We start from the raw sequence: 11742 nt of genomic DNA, 5'->3' as shown, positions 1-11742 counted from the left end.
GTGAGGATTTCGAATCCCTCCAATATTTTTTAATTTGTTACCCGTTTTTCATGGATTAGACCATGAAAAACCTTATCGGCACATCGTAGGATTGAACAAGTCCTAACAACATTCCACCATCCTAAGGTTGGTGCGGAACAAATTAAATTAAGGGTATTCCCTTTCACCTTAGCCCGATAAGGTGGCGTCTTGGTTAAGCGCCCAAACGCCCTAATTCGTGGACTCGTGGGCTAAACTTGTTCAATTGTTTATGGAACATTTTTACCCACCCCTAAAGACGGATGAGATGCTTTCCAAGATTCATTTCTTTTCGACAAAATCCTCATGAATCATTTTGAGGCTTGGAATCGTTTCACCGATCTCCTTATAGAGTGTCCACATCATAACTTAGCGAAAAGACACGTTAGTTCGTGCCTTTTTCAAAGGACTTCTACACCACCATAAAAAGTCCTAGACATAATGAATGGGGGTAGTTTTTTAAGCAAAGGAGCCTCGGAGGCTTATAAATTTTTAGAGGATCAAACTAAGCGAAATAACAACTGGGGGGTAGTGACGATTACTCCGGCTCCGCTAGTTCTTCTTCCACGCTTAAGGCTACCCGTATGTTTGAGGTTAAATCAGATCCCGAAGTTTAAAACTCTAATTGAATCCCTCACAAAAAGGTAGAGGCCATTTACGTACAACAAAAGCCAATCCCCTCGGCTGAATGTAAATACAAATCCATGTAGTTTACATTGGAGCCACGAGCATCCCGACTCACACTATCCTATTGCCTATGAACAGGCTTGTTCCATTAATAGTGAACCTAACGCCCCTTGGAGACAAAATCCCAACTTCGGTTGGAGAAATAACCAAAACGTCACACCTCAAGGGTACAATAATCAATATGTTAGGCCTTTACGCGCGGCTTTAACCAAGCCCCACTACGACAGGGGCGAGTCAGGGGAATTTTAATAATTATAACAACCAAGTGCAACCTCGACAAGGTCAAGCACAAGGTCAAAGTAGTTATAATAATTATAATGCTAATAGAGGTATCGTTCCGGTAAATAATAACTATCAAAATCCACCCATAAATAATTCACGTGAAATAGTTCCAGTCACACCACCCGTGACTACTACACCCACAAAACCGGATCGTCTTGACACCTTCATACAAGTGAGCCAAAACTTTTCCAAACCATGGCTCAATCTAACCAACAGCTTCTACAATCCGTTAATAATTTAACCAAACAGTTGGGTCAAGATAAAGCCCAACCCAAAGGTGTGTTTCCAGGTAACGAAATACCTAATCCTAAAACAACAAATATAGCATTTGAGGTAACCGAAAATACTAGTAATGAGTATGAAAATTTAGGGGAGCTAAAGGCCATCACCACCCTCCGTTCTGGTAGAGTGGTTGATAACAAAATAACTATGCCTATAGTTACCCCACCAGTAGCCCCTACACCTGCTATATTACTAGATACCGAAATAGAAACTGAAGAGCCAACCACTATAGAGGTACAAGTTACAACACAACCTAAGAAACATGAGGCCACGGTTAAACATCCAGGTAATACCATTGCTAAATATAGACAGAAACCACCGTTTCCACAAAAATTAGCCATGTTAACTAGGGATACAAATTACGAGGAGATTAGGGATGTTTTCAAGAATCTAACTATAAACCTTCCCTTCCTCGGAAGCATAAAAAAGCTACCACACCATGCTAAGTTTCTTAAGGAATTGTGTACTACTAGGCGTAAGACCAATATACCAAAAGGCGTTTTTTAAGACGAACAATTCCCAACTCTATCTGAATATAATGGAATTGTTAAGTACAAGGACCACGGTAGATCCCTCTTGTCTGATGCACCTTAGGAGATTCTTATCTGACGACCCGCGTTATTAGACTTAGGGGATAGTGTCAACTTACTCCCGTTTTATTTGTATAGACAAATAGGTCTAGGCGAGATGCAACCCACTAGAATGACGTTGCAATTAGCTGATCGGTCTATTAAGTATCCTAAGGGTGTCGTCGAAAATGTTCTAGTAAAAATTCAGGATTTTTACTATCCGGGTGATTTTGTCATCCTCGACCACGTAAGTCGTTAACAACTCTGTCCGATCATCTTAGAAGCGCCCTTTTACTCAAGCTGCCAATGTGCTCATTAATTGCCGCGATGGTTCAATGTCCATGTCTTTTGGCCATCTTGCTGTTGAAGTCAATGTTTTTAAAACAAAGACACATTTACCCGATTCGTCTATGGATGGAGAGGTTAGCATGATCGAGAGCTTTGCTCGAGATTATTTCAACAACACGTTCCTTGATAATCATATGCCCAAATTTCTTTCCTTTGGAAGTTCAGACTCCAACATTTCCATCCCTACACTAGTCGATACACATATTACGGATGAGGATGAGATAGATGACTTTCTCAAAGATGTAGAGAACTATAATAGTAACGAGGATATGACCAATCTAGATGAGCAATTCGATGAGTTTCTTTGAGCAGGTGACGATTCACCCTATCAAGAACTACCTTGCACAACATCCACCTTGATTCCCCTCCTTCCACCCTTTCAAAGGAATCTCGATTTTGCACTCGACCCTGTTGTTTCTTCTGTTCTTTATAATTTTTTAAATTCACCTAATAAACAAATACTACAGAAGGACAAACCATTTGACACCTTCATTTTCAGAATTGAGACAGTCCCTACACACACAATGAATGAGTTTTATGCTAAAACCACATCCTCATTGTTTACAGGCTGTCTTTCTACAACTTATCCATATCCACCATATTCTCCACAACCATTCACTTTTCCACACTTATTTACTAAAACACCCACTCATTCAAAAATGAAAAAGAAGGGGCATGCTAGGTTACGTAATAAGGTTATCCGACTTCGCTTTCATTTCACTAGGTTGAGTCATAGGAAATCTTGGTGCTTGATTGTGTTTGGATATGTTTTCTGGGATATTTATTTATGGAATGATCCACAACTATTTCGGTTGTTGATATATGATAAACTGCATGTTCATACATACGTCTAGATAAAGTCTTGAGTATCTGACTATAAACGACTCAACTTTTGTGTTTGGTGCATTTCCTTTCATTTCCATATATTGGTGAGTGCACCATTAAGGTAACCGGGCCCTCCCTATGGAGTGTGTGGCTGTAAGTACCAGATCCTAAGTACACGTTTAAACATAATTCACGTTTTCCACTCTTGCATGTTTTCTCGGATTTTTTGAGTCATGTTTCTCTATGGGTTGAATTATGTCTTTATTGTTTATTGTTTTTACTTTTAAAATTAAAAAAATATATATATATATATATTAAAGAATAAGCATAGTAACCTAGGAAGTCTCGGGAATCTGACTTTAAAAGACCCATTTTGCTAAAACAAATTTTCTAAGCCGTTGTAAAATTTGTTTGGGGGTGGGTGTTAAATGTTTCATTACTAAATATTTATGTCCCATTAGAGTTGCTTAGGCCGTTTTATTGTATTACGATTCGGGTTGACATAATCCATGAATTTAGAGTTCAATTGTTCGCATAACGTACGTCATGCATGTACTTCGAGGCGTTATCCACTATCTTATATGTCATCCACGGTCAGAATAGAGTGTTTTATGGATCAGTGGATTGGAAATTCTCTCCTGATCATTTCCATATCTCATTCGCAAAAATCGGACCGGTAACGAAGCGCCAATTTGGATTTGAAGTTCGCGAAAAATCGGAAAAAATCCACAAAATTTTGATTTTGGGCTTAGGCCAACCAGCATCTGACACGGACCGGTAGCGACGCCATACCACCTCCACCAACAATTCGTTTCTTCTTCCTCCATTCCGCCATTAACGCCAAGCTTAAAACAAAACCAAAACAAAAAAATCAAAATAAAATGAAACCAACAATTAACCCACGCCCAAAATAAATTTCCATCCCAAATCGATCACAGACACCACCGACCACAACCACCACCGATTTCCATCACTCAAAACCTCCAAAAATTAAAAATTTTGGTGCTGCCGCGCCACCACTGCACCACCACCACTGTTGTTTCAACCGGTCTATTTAAATCCCACCACCACATCACATTTAAACCCCCACTACATTCCAAACTTTCCATGGCGCAACAACGCTGAATTTTACCGGAGCAAGCTTTTACCGGCGACTACTTCGCGCCGTTCTACGGTGTTTAAATGATCGGTCGAGATGGAATAGCTTGTGGTACTTTCGGCCGGGCTTCTATTACCACGAGGATTTAGTCGACGGTTCTATGATCTGAGGGAGTTGGAAGGGACTAAGATTTTTATTGTTGTAGCGAAAGGCGAAGGAAGAAGTGACGACTGGTTGTTAAGGCTGAGATTCTAGGCATTCCGCCTAGAATCCATTTGATGTCACGTTGCAGGAGTCCCAAAGATAATGGGGTAGAGCCATTGATGCAGGCAGTCATTGGAGGGGACTACAATCGCGAGATCGCATTATGTTCGGCCAGACTTCCCTTAGGATCAACCCGGTAAATTGCTCTGGCTTCGGTGGATTAATCCGGAACATCCAGGGGAAGGGGAAGGTCAGCGATATCGGCTTGAACTGCCTCCACATCTTATGGATACTCCAGGAGCGGAAGTATGAGTTCTGCATTTTAGAGTTTTTGTTGAGCATGATTAGGGGAGTAGGGAGGACTGTTGCCCCTCTCCCTGTGTTGATAACAAAGATCATGCTCAAGTTGAGAGCAGCTCAGGCGACTGATCGGACATACATCACTCTCCACCGTAACCCTCGCATCTATAAGGAGTGTGTCCAACAGGTTTGGAGATTGGCTGAGGATAGAGAAGAAGAAGAGGATGGAGGAGCTGAGAATGCCGAGGAGGTTGGGGGACATCAGGATGCCTCCGAGGACGAGGAGGACTTGACCTGTTTTGAAGCGGATGCCTTGGAGAGGTGCTGGACAGATGCAGAACGCATGGTTGTGATCCATCGAGGCATGCGTTCGCTTAACACTATCTGTGAAGACCTCCGGACTCGACAGGCAACGATGCATCATAACTACGAGCTCCGTACCCATAGAGAGGACGAGAGGTGGGAACAGATGAGCGCCGAGCTAGAAGCTCAGCGCTAGTTCCGGGACGAGATGCTGACTCGATTCCCACCTCACGGGGACTCTCCTTCTGAGGACACACCATCCAGGCACGAGCGTCGTCGCCGAAGGACGAATGGTGCTAGCTCTTCAGGAGCTCAGGAGCAGTCTCCGGAGCATGTTCCCTCCGCCACCAGTTCCGGAGTAGCTAGGGATAGTATAGTTTGATGTTTTATGTTTTATTTGTAATTTCATTATTGTTATTTATTTTATTGCAAGTTTATTTCCGTAATTTGAATTTGGTAGTGTAATGTACTCCGAATGAAAATTTTAATATAAGGGGTTATTTTCAGTATGCGTGGTTGTTTCATATTGATCCCACCTTCCCAACTTGTTTGGGGGTGGTTTTATCAATTCAAGCATTATTTTTATAACCCTCGTGTTAGAATTTATTGCGGAGTCAAGGTGAAAATTTGGCCGTTTAGGCATATCTATGATTGAGTATCATTGTAGGATGAAATCTAGATTAAATAGGTACATTCTATCATAAAATCAACCTAAACAATACTGGGTTTGAATTAGAATCAAGGATATGAGTTGTTTCCGTTTTCGGGTTTGGAAATTTTAGGATTTCCGGAAACTGCCGTAATTAGTTTTGGCAACTTCCCGATCCATTTTAGCAACTTTAAACCTATATAAACTTGATACAATCTATCCTCACAACTTACACTACACCTAAACTCCATCACTCACCTTTCACTCCCGCGATTCCCTCGTTTCGGCTCATTTTTCGAGTTTCTGCAACTCCGAGCTTTCGGCCTCAGATATATTTTTCTGAGTTTTTTCGAGTTTTGTGGCCAGCGCTTCAAGCCAAATGGCCCAGCGACCAGCCAGCCAAACACTGGAAATTTCAATTTCTTCGAGCGACACGCGCTTCTATCGAGAGCGCTCGGCGACTTCTTCCGGACCAGAAAATTTCTAGCTTTTCGCGCGTAGTATCCGGATCATTCACAGCTATTCCAAAGCGTAATTTTGAGATGACATCTCCAACATTGATACCGGAACAGTCTTTCGAAGATTTGTTCCAAAGCACTACTTATGGTGCTTGGTTTCGCGAAGCGATCACATTCGTTGGCTGGGAGCCGCTTATGGTAAGACCGGATGCACTTTATTCTCCGACTCTAGCATCTTATTTTTATGGTAACTGCATTTTCTTTGAAAGACCAGATGGAGAACACTTGTTCTCCATCAACATTGATAATGAACCAATGGAAATTACCAGGTTCTTGCTAGCATTTGTTCTTGGACTGGCTATGCCCGCTGAAATACAAGACCCATGGTGCTATTGGGTCGATAATATGTATGTCTACACTTATGAGTTTTTGAATGAGTCGTATGGCGCGGGCATTTTCCGTATTGAGGACCAAGGGGAATATAACGTCGCCTTTGGTAGCCTGTCTATAAACATAGGAACTGTTATGTTTTGGATCATGCTAAACATTTTAGGGGAATTGCGTTTTTCTTCTGTGAATGATGCCACTTGCAGCGTCTTCCTTGCTTTAGCCACAGGACGTATGTGTCATGACCTTCCCCGAACCTTGATGTCTAGTTTAGCTCGATCCCATAGCATGAGGCATAAGTACCTTCTTATGCCCGTTCTAGTTTCTCGTATTATGCTATGTTTCTTTCCTGTTTTTTGTACACGCTTCACGGATTGGATTACGGTCGACACTGTACGACCCACCAATAGTATTATTCGATCTTTCCGTGCATTGACTTGGCAAGGGTGGAGGATACAACCTCATCTGGTTGCACCCTACACCCCGTCAGACCAAGTGGCTCTTAATAGGTTAGCAATCATAGATGATAAATGGCGGGAAGCCTGGCAAATTATTATTGAATGGCAGGACACGAAGGAACCTCACTTCTTTATGAAAGAAGAGAATGAGGAAGATGACGAGTAATGCGGGGAATAAGGTAAGTGTTCATTCTAGTTAGTGTCTGCTTATGTCCCAAGCAATTTCATTCTTGTTCATAATGGGTAGAACTCGTATAGAGTTGTGTCAGTTTTTATTTCCTATATTAGTACGTTTTAACTTTGTTTTGCAGATGTTCCTGAATTTCACGCGTTTCAATGGTATTTTTACTACCCTCTTTATTTAAATGCTTTGAGGACAAAACATGCTTTTGTTTTTGTTGGGGGATAGAAACTTCGTCTAATTAAGGCATCCGTTAGGATATAGATAGAGTTAATATACATTTGTTTTCTAGTTAAAATTTCAAAAATTCAAAAAATAAATAAATAAGTTATGCTATACACTTAGGAACATTGGTATTGTTTTCCTTCTCTATGCTCTTAACAATCTAGAAGGCTCAATGAAGCTTTTGCATTATAATAATTGTTAGAAACTTAGGTTAATATGTAGGTAATAATCTTTGCATCTATCTATAAATATATTACATGAGTATCTATGATTGTTAGCAAGATAAGTTTAAAATCTAGGCTAGAGTACTTATTCTACAAATCCTGTGAGAATATAGCCTAAAGCCTTATATGAGCGAAACATTTGAGAAATGACACAAGGGAGAAGTAAAATCCGGATAGAGAAATCACACGTCCACTTGCTTGATCACTATGCCATATCCTAAGCGAGAATTTAGGCCCTTTTTGGATCGATATAGCCAAAAATTCAAACCTAGGAATTATTTCCCGCTAGTCGCCCCTCTGAGCCTTTCTTTAGCCTTTCATAAACCACAATCCCTTTACCCTGTTACAAAAACAAAAAAATAAAAAAAAAAAAAAAAAAAAAAAAATCAACCTACCCAATTTAGAATAAGTCTGAGAATAGAATAAGAAAGAAAGAAGAAGAGAAAAACCTGTGTAAACAAAAGTTAGTTAATTGCTTCAGAAAATAAAGGAAAGAAGTTTCCATCCAAGGAAAAGAAAAATAAAAATAGAAATAAAATAAAAACTCCAAAAATAGAATAAAAGGGAGTCAAAAGCCAAAGAAAAAAAAAAAGAAAAAAGAAAAAGAAAAAATATGGCTAAGGATGGAAACAAAGTGTAGAAGCAAAAGTAAATAACAAGGTTTTCTCTAGTTACATAATATGAAGACTCTATTATCTCAGACTTGTCCTTTTTGAATATCCATTTCCTTCCTTCTTAAACCATCTCCTAATCCCCGAAACACCTAATAAAGACCTCTAGCTCAATTAGGAATATGTTAGTGTGATAGTAAGTGGCAAATGTGTTTGATCGACTCCGACTTCCTTGTGTGTCATTGAGATTGTAAGGTAAAGTGTGCCCACTGTGCACTAGAGTAGCGAAACTTGAGTGGAAAAATCAGAGTGTTGTATCTTGACTATTATTGTGAGAACCTACTTAAGGGCGCTTATTCCGAAGTTTCGAAACGGAATCGCTAGACATTTCATAGTATTACTCATTGTATATATGTTTATTATAGATGATTGAGTATTATGCATATATTAGCTTAGGTTTGTGACTTGGTTATTCTTGTTCATAGCTAGTGAGATGTATAGATAGTTTGGAGCATAAATAAGGAAACAATAGTTTTATTTCTTAGTCGTTGTAGTATAGATGAAGTTTGTGAGTACCTTCACTGAAAAACTCTCCACGAGGCTATAACTTCGTCCACTAGGAATTCCCAGTGGTTTAAGGCCTTGTTGCATATGGTCAATGCAATCGCACTCAAAGTAACGGAGTAGTTAGAACTCCATTTTTGGTCACTTATTCTAATTTCTCATCTTTGCTTGAGGACAAGCAAAATGCTGTTTGGGGTGGTTTGATAAGAGCCCAAAACTGTAGTTTTAACCCCGTAGAATGACATACTTTTAGACCAATTATGTGAGTAATAATTAAGAGTTAGCACCGACTACGTGTTTTATGCATTTCAGGTTGCAAAGTCCATTATGTGCGAAATGTGCCACTTTAGCGAGATAAAGGAGCAATGGTTGGTTGCTAAGGAGTTCTGTGAATTAAAAGTCAATTTTCAAGAAGACAAAGCCTCTGTAAAAGCCCGGTCGAGGAAGATGAAAAGTTAAAGTCCACGCAGTGTAAAACAATGCACAAAGTCGTGAGAACTTCAAGGCCATATCTTTGGACTCAGACCTCGGAATGGGGCCTACTTTATGTCAAAACGACCGACTCGGAAAGAGCTTTCCAATGGTCCAAGCCTTGACCCAACCAGAGGAGTAAAAGTGGACGAAAAGTCTGGACCAACTGTAAAGAGGTCTTTTGAAAGAATTGGTTTTGGGCCTGTAGCTGAAACATGGCCTTTTTTGGATCTGAACATATAAAAAACAAAAGCTTAGCTCTTTGTTAAGGGTAGCTAGTTAGACCTAAAACTATAGATAATTCTAGATCTAGTTTTCATTAAATAAAAATTAAGTTTAGTTCATTTCAATTCTTGTTTTAGATTAATCTTTAAAATCATTGTTCTTCATTAGTTGATAAATAAAATAGCTAGTTTGTCAATTTCGTTTTTGTCATTTACAATTGTTTAGATCTAAATTCCCTTATTACTTGTTATTAATTTCCTAGTTATTACTGGAGATTTAAATTATTGTTTAGATAAATTGCATAAAGATAGAATTTTCATATGATGTCTAGTTTTAAATCAATGGGAAATGATAGTGGTATGAATCAAGGCTAAACCTCCATTAGAGGGGTTGAAGAAGCCTTGATGACGTTTGATCTTTGTTAAACTTAGGAATCGTCGTGATAATTATTCCACTCTAGAAACGATTAATTCACCATGAGAATGGGTTTAATCGCTCACATGCTAGTTATAAATTAGTAGAAATGCCATGTATAATTAGGGATTATAATTACTATTTTGATATGCAAAGCATTCAATTTGGATCACGACGAGTCTTTGTTAGTAGGGTTAAGTCGAGTTAAGGTGGATTTAATTCCCTTTAATTCTTTATCTAGATTCAAACCCTTAGCATTCTCTCATTTCGTTATTCGTAACTTGTTAATTGTTTTCCCCTCGTAGTATAGAATTCCCTTCGTAAATCTCTCACTAGACTTAAGACCGATTAGTTAACTATGAAATCATTCCATTCTAGAGAACTAGGAGTTGAACAAATTTGTTACTCCACTCTATTTCGATAGAATTGAGAGTAGAAAACTTGATAAATATAGACTCGTAATAAGTTTTAGTTTACTTACGTTTTGAGTTTCATCGTTCATTTCGTAGGTAAACTATCATTTTTATCATTTATCAAATAGCGCCGCTGCCGTCTTAGTTACCTCATAGTATTGTTTTCATAGTATAATTAGTCATTTTTAAGTCCCATTAAACCCACCCACCCTTGTTTGATTCATACTGTGGTTGTCCATTTCAGCATTGAAAAGTTCCGCGAAAAATTACACTGAGCGCGACCTGCGCACAAAAGGAGCGCACCTGTGCCCAAATGCCTGGAACCTTGAGCGCGACTCGCACCCAAAGTGAGCGCAACCCGCCCTAAAACACTGTAAGTTGAAGTTACACGGAGCGCGACCCGCGCCCAAAGTGAGCGCACCCGCGTCCTAAGCTGAATTTTGCCGAATTTCCACAGGTTTATTTCGAACTTCGAGTTTTTAAGTTTTTCAGTGTTCTAACTTGTTTTTTTTTTAAAATTTTAAGCTGGGGTTAGGCAGACCCCTACCTGCATTAATCAATTAAATCTTACATATATAGTACCCGCTGCATCCTCCTCGACAATCCTATGTAAATCTTTCTCTAGAGGAGGACCAACATGCAAAATATCCCTTACATGGGAACTAGAGAGTCCTGCAAGGTGGTCTGCAACTCGATTGGTCTCCCGATATACATGTGTAAAAATACAGCTTATAAAGTTGGACGACAGTTCTAGGATATGTGTTAGCATATCGAGACAGTTCCACGGAGGCTTAGCCAGTTTTGTTGTCATTTGGATTGCTACCAAAGAGTCTGACGATACATCTACATTCTCAAAACCCATCTCTATGCATCTACCCAGCCCAACCTCTATAGCTTTCAGCTCCTGGAACAGGACTGATCGCTCACCACCACTACCAGAATACGCTGCCAGAACTTCCCCCTTGCAATTCCTAATTGCTCCACCATGCCCTATACCTTCTCCTGTCACAGACGTGTTCTAACTTGTTATATACACTGAACATGCGTAAACAAGACGCTATTCATAAGCGAAGCAAGGACGCAATCAGGTATTCCTTTCTTCCATACCTCGCATCTCCAGTTAGAGGTTTATACTGATATATCAAGATTGTTTGGAGGGTTGTCGTATTTAGACTTATACTTGCATGAGATTAAGGTCTAGTCGGACAAAAACACCGAACGTAATTAACCGTCAACGTCAACAAACAAGTCTATCGAGTATGCCAATCACTACACCTCTAGCTATTATCCCACCTACCACACCTGACATAATGGCTGAAGAAAGAGAGACTCCTCTCTCCGACTTTTACAAAGCCTTGAGCGATAGCCTTAAATCTTGCATCATTCTAGCATACCCAATAGGGGATTTTCGAATTCCCCCAAACATATTTAATTTGTTACCCGTTTTCCATGGGTTAGACCATGAAAAACCTTATCAACATATGCATAGGATTGGACAACTCCTTACAACATTCCATCATCCTACGGTTGGTGCGGAACAAATTA

At 39.6% G+C, this 11742-nt stretch overlaps 1 pseudogene; it reads right to left on the bottom strand.

Annotated features, from left to right (window-relative positions):
* Positions 1-296: 296 nt before the first annotated feature.
* Positions 297-389, bottom strand: LOC147487712 (small nucleolar RNA R71; annotated as a pseudogene).
* Positions 390-11742: the final 11353 nt, after the last annotated feature.

This window comes from Coptis chinensis, chromosome 7 (genome assembly GCF_015680905.1).
Source record: "Coptis chinensis isolate HL-2020 chromosome 7, ASM1568090v1, whole genome shotgun sequence".
NCBI lineage: Eukaryota > Viridiplantae > Streptophyta > Magnoliopsida > Ranunculales > Ranunculaceae > Coptis > Coptis chinensis.
The sequence above is the reverse complement of the archived record's forward strand: the minus strand, read 5'-3'. Positions and strand labels throughout refer to the sequence as shown.